The 5,725-nt window shown below is 39.0% G+C and overlaps 1 pseudogene; it reads right to left on the reverse strand.

Annotated features, from left to right (window-relative positions):
- Window positions 1-2,009: 2,009 nt before the first annotated feature.
- On the reverse strand, window positions 2,010-2,477 carry LOC125399264 (ran-specific GTPase-activating protein pseudogene; annotated as a pseudogene).
- Window positions 2,478-5,725: the final 3,248 nt, after the last annotated feature.

The following is a 5,725-nucleotide window of genomic DNA, read 5'->3' on the forward strand; positions in this document are numbered from 1 at the left end:
CATTTGTTTTCTGTCTCATTGCTGTGGCGAAATAATTGACAAATGAGACTAAGGTGCATTTTTTTGATTTGGTTTTGTTTTTTCTCATTATTATTATTATTATTATTATTATTATTATTATTATTATTTTCTAGTGATTGAAGGGGATAGCACGGAATGCCTGATGGCAGGAGAATCGAGTGGCTGATCATATGGCATCCAGTCAAGGAACAAAGAGAAAGAGATGAATACAGGCATTTAACTTGTTCTCTCTCTCTCTCTCTCTCTCTCTCTCTCTCTCTCTCTCTCTCTCTCTTATTAAGGCAGAAACCCCATCCCAAGGGATTGTGACATTCTATCCAATATAAACCTATCTACATTTATTATAGATCTTCCCTTCTCAGTTGTACCTTTCTGGAAATGCCCTCACAGCCACATACAGCAGAGTTAGTGCTTCCTAACCTAGCTAAGCTTGCAATGAAGATTAACCATCACACCTTTGTTTATATGTCTTCTTTTCTAAAGGACATAATTCTATAGTTTCCTAGTGTTTGCTATGGTTTCTTTTTCTTTGTCAAAAACTGAACAAGAAGGAAGAGAGGTAAGAAGTTGGGCTAGAACATGTATACCTTTAAAATAAACTCTTATCAGCTGGAGAGACAGCTCAGGGGGTCCAGCACCCGACTGTTCTGCCCGAGGACCTGAGTTCGATTCCCGGTCCAGTGCAAGTAGTTTCGTACCATCTGTCAACTCCCCCCGCCGGTCTGCAGAACGACCCACAGGCTTCCACCATCCACGGTAGATCCGCGTAGAGTAGTAGGCAAAATAAATAAATAAATAAATAAATAAATAAACTCTTAAATGCATACCTATATGTCTGAAAGTTAGGTGTGTGTGTGTGTGTGTGTGTGTGTGTTTGTATGTGTGTGTGTGTGTGTGTATTAGCACCTAATGTGTTTCATTACAATGGTTAATAAAGAAAATTGTTTTGAAGTATGTCAGGGTAGAATAGAGCTGTGTGGGGACACTGAGCACAGGGAGAAAGAAGGTGGAGTCAGGCAGACATCACATAGCTGCTGAAGGAGAAAGACACCAGAACCTCACCGGTAGGCCACAGTCTCATGGTAATACATAGATGAATAGAAATGGCTTAATTTAAAATGTAAGAGCTATCTAGGAATATGCCTAAGCTATTGGCGAAACAGTGTTGCATTAATATAGTTTTTGTGTGACGATTTGCATCTAGGTGGCCGGGAAACTAAAGTGCAGTCTCTATTTACACTCATTCAACTTCTAAATTTTGCAATTCAGTTACAATTTCAAAGCTGGTTTTAGATTTTATCACAATCAATCATTGGTACAAATATAATAAACAGTTTTAAAATTTTGTTGAAAGTTATGTATGTGTGTATATGGGTATTGACATTGTTTGCCATGTCATGTCTCTGAAGGGCCAGTCTACAGCATTCCAAGACTGATTCTCTCCTTTTAATGTATGGGTTCCAAGAATTGCTCTAACTCAGATCCCCAGGCATGGCAGTATGCAACTGTATTCACTGAACCATCTTGCCGGTCTCACCCAAATACTATAATTTTTACCTTGTAGTACAGCTTTACAAATTTATTTAATACTGCTGATGATCTAATTATCTCTGAGTATGTATGTGAGTGTAACCCCCCCAAAAAATCTCCATTATCAGAAGAAAGGTCTAATGTTAAAGCAAAATTGTCAAATTTATCATAATTATTTTTTCAGGCTTCCAAAGGCAGTCTTTCTTCACTATTTTTGATGACTATAAGTAAGTATTTCCACTATGGAAAAGAAATCTATCAAAGTACATTTTCATGACTGGGAAATAGATTTCTGAAGTCACATTCAATGGTGTCAAAACTTATAGAGGAAAAAAAATAAAAAACAACCCGAAGACTGGAATTCAGTTCTTTCTAAAGTCCTTTGTAGAATAAATACAAACCTTAAAGATCAAGGAAATTTTTAAAAATGAAAAGGAAGGTAAAGGACAGAGAATTATTCATTGTTTCTCCTCAGAATCTTCTTCGAACTCAATGACAGAAAGGGCTTTCAGCTTCTTAGACAACTTTTGTCATTATCGTGGGTTTTTTTTTTGCCTTTTTTTCTTTTCTCTCTCTTCAATCCCTTTTCTGCATTGTTCAAACTTTGTTTGAACAATTGTGTATTCTCAGATTTTTGGAAGTGTGATGTAAGCAGCTTAGACTTTGGGCACTCATCAACAAAGTCAGCATACGTATTTCAGACTCAGGTGTGGTTGTTGCCAACATTCGGCCTCAGCTCCATCGTCAGTGTACTATAGAGGGTGGCATATATCTTCAGGATCTTGTCCCTCCTCATGAGAAGATAGATGATCCCTTTCTCCTTTTGCTTCAAGAGCTTTACATCAATGGTGGCTTGTTCCTTCTATTCTGGGAGGTCATTCCCTAAACCAAAACAGAGTAACTTTGCTCACTTCATTAAAAAGCTCCTTTTCCTCAGGAAAGGCAACTATTGGTTCAACCGAGGGTCATGGTTGGACTAATCTGCCTTCCCCTATGAAGGTATGGTTCATATGAATGTCCTTGGCCATGGAGGTATGGCAACGGCAGCTTGATTGGCTCAGGTATCACTGGATTGAACCATGATACTTCCACCACCTAGGGAACAAGCATTCGAACACGTGGACCTATGGAGAAGCATCTAAAATTAAAATCATAATAGCTTTCCAGAAAAGACTAGTATAGACTAGAAGCCTATAACTTAAGGAAAATTTGGAGCGTCCCTCCCATCCTTGATTATCCACCCACTTTTCTTGCAATCAAAATATCTTGATAGTGACAAGAAATTAGATAGTTATATTCATTTTCTGTTTTTCTTGTAGAGCAAATGCTCCACAATTCCATGCTCACAGCATTCTGAAAATCACGTAAAGCAGAAGATTCAAGGAAATGTGTACCAAGTATTGCATGTACCAGAAGTGGTCACAGTCCTTGGATGTATAATAAAGGTTTTCTTAATAATTTTTTAAAATGCCTTATATTAGATTTCTAAGTCTACATGAGTGAAGCAAGATAAATCAGGTGATTAATGATCAGAAATATTCATTCTTTGACAGTTTTGGAGTGACTATGGAAAGCAAAGTAACAAATGGAGCATGCAGCTTCTGAGACCTAGTTAAATCTTTGCTTGGCTCCTCCCGACTTTGGGTATTTGCCTTTATTCCTTGGCAGCCATCCACTTGTGGCTGCATCACTTCAATTTGTTCTCTGTTGTCAAACAGCATTTGCCCTGTGTATTCTGTTTTTATATAGCTAGTTACCCATTCCTTAGGGATGCCAGGGACATATTATATCAAGGCCCACTCTTGTATATCTCTCTTAGCTTGATTACACTTCTAAAGATTCCATTTCCAATATAAAGCTACCCTCACAAGGACCAACACTTAATAGTTCCCTTTTGCTAGGCTATAACTTTGAATGACAGCACCCCTCACTGTATAAGGACATAATTTTAGATGATGTAATTTCATTAACTACGTCTTGCTTTAGCCTCAGAGTGATGAGAAGAGAAAGAGACGGAAAGCCGGAGAATAATGGTTGCTGCTAGGTGAGGCCCATCGTTAGACGCTAGGTCAAGTCTTGGCCAAGGATTGCACCCGGGGAATCTCATATTGAAAAGGGGATGGGGAGAGAAATATGTTCATAACTGCGAATGTGTCCAGGGGAAAATTCAGAGTTTTAAGATCAAGCTCACATTCTGAGCCAACTAATGAATTGAGAAAAGTTAACTCTTAAGGGCAAATAAGTAAAAAATAATTAGTAAGTGTCTTCCAGAGTGTAAAAAGCAGAGGTGGATTTTTATGCACTCAGTTCTGTGCCAGAGATTCACATTCTTCGTTGCAGTGCTGGACCTGTATCTTCTAACATTTCCGGGTCTTGTTTACCTTATAAATAGAATGGAATAGCTAAGTCCTGATTTGATAGAGAGTTGGGAAAGAATGGGACTTGTGACAGATGAGAAAAAGCTGAACACACACAACTTTTTCTTTGGAATTCTTATGCTGTTGTCAAAAAATGGCCTTATAAATGTTTCTCATTAGTTGCTGAATTTATAAAGGTAGGGCCTTTGCTCTTTCCGAATCTGACATGCTGCTCAGTGCCTGAGATACACATGGCATTAGGTTGGCATTAATTGGATTATTCAAAAATGAAAGTCTCAACAAATTATCTCCATGGTTTCTTATTAAAAAGACATTTTATCATAGTCTGATATATTCAAATGTGTTTGCTCCTCTTGTCTGCCACAGGAGTAGACAGAATGCAAAGATTTAGATAAAAACGGTAATGCCACAAGAGTAAGACTGGGGAAGAGAAAGCCAGTATAGTTAAAAATTCCTGTCCACAAAACAGTGCACTGAGAACTCCTACAGCTGTCCAAATTCATGAATATTAAAGTCCCAAAGATAACGTGTATAGAGCTTGCACATTGCTGATGTACATCTCTCTGTGCAGTCTGAATCCCTTCTAGATCACTTACGACATCCAGCACAGTGAAAATAGTTGTTCCATTGCTCTCTTTTCAACAATGACAGAAAGAAAACTTGTCTGTACACGTCTGAGACAGACAGTGTTTTTCCTCAATGCTGTCCACCCACACTTGGTCCTGAACTGAGATGCCCTGTGCTGCCTACATGGTAGGCACAAAGAGGACCTTTGGGAGACTCGTAAATCGAATGTACATTTATGTAAAAGGGCACAGATGTAATGGAAGCTTTTGCCTCCATTGTGTAGCTCTAATTAGATAAGATGCCAGCTTCCTAACCCCATTACACCTGCTGGAGTATTTACAATGCTGCTCACTCTCCTTTCATCGGTTTCTGTGCAGATGAGCTAACTGACAAGTGGCAACGTGAGGTTATTAAGCAGGGAGAATGAGAGGTTTCTCAGTTTTCATTCCCCGTGCCCAAAGCCCTTACTTTGAAAAGATTGTGAGAAATTGACAGTTATTAAACTGCAGAAGGAGCTGGTGGATGTGGTAGGTCACTCAAGGTCAGCTGCCCATTGGGCCTGCCATCGGGGTTCCGTGGTGGGGGAAAATCAATACACTTAAGAACAACTGGAAGTTAAATGCTTTTCTGTGACCCCGTCTAATGACTCCAGCTGGCTTTGCTCAAAAGATCATCCTTCCCTTTCACCTGTCTTACCTGCTTGTTTTTTTAAAGTCAGGATCAGATAACAGCTTTCTAGAATGTTCATATAAGAGAAGATTTTGTTGCTAGAACAGGGTCAGATGGAAGCATCCGCATCCTGAGACTATTCTTGTTCCTGTCTCCTGAAAGCCGGTGGTAAACAGGAAAAGCCATTCAATAATGCTGCTGAGAGCTTACAACTGCTACTTATGGCTGTAAAATTGCGTTAGAGTTGTTACCTTCCTAGTCCTCACCCCAACCCTACAAAGTAGATGTTGCAGTCTTTGCTTTGCAAACATGATCTCTGCTCCAAAGCCTAGTCTTGGCTTCTGTCTTTTCTGCTAGGACTATTACAATGTGACGAAATAACTTTCCATTCCACAGTTAAAAATAAAAAAGGAAACAAAACAGTCACTTATTACCTCCCATGTAGTTGCTAACTGTGGCTATGGATAGCCAGGGAAATATAAATACATAAGCTACAAAGTTTCTAAGTGGAAAACTAGTTAGCTTTGTATAACTGCTAAAATACCCAAAGTAGACAACTT

This window comes from Myodes glareolus, chromosome 22, assembly GCF_982192425.1.
Source record: "Myodes glareolus chromosome 22, mMyoGla1.1, whole genome shotgun sequence".
NCBI classification, from domain to species: Eukaryota; Metazoa; Chordata; class Mammalia; order Rodentia; family Cricetidae; genus Myodes; species Myodes glareolus.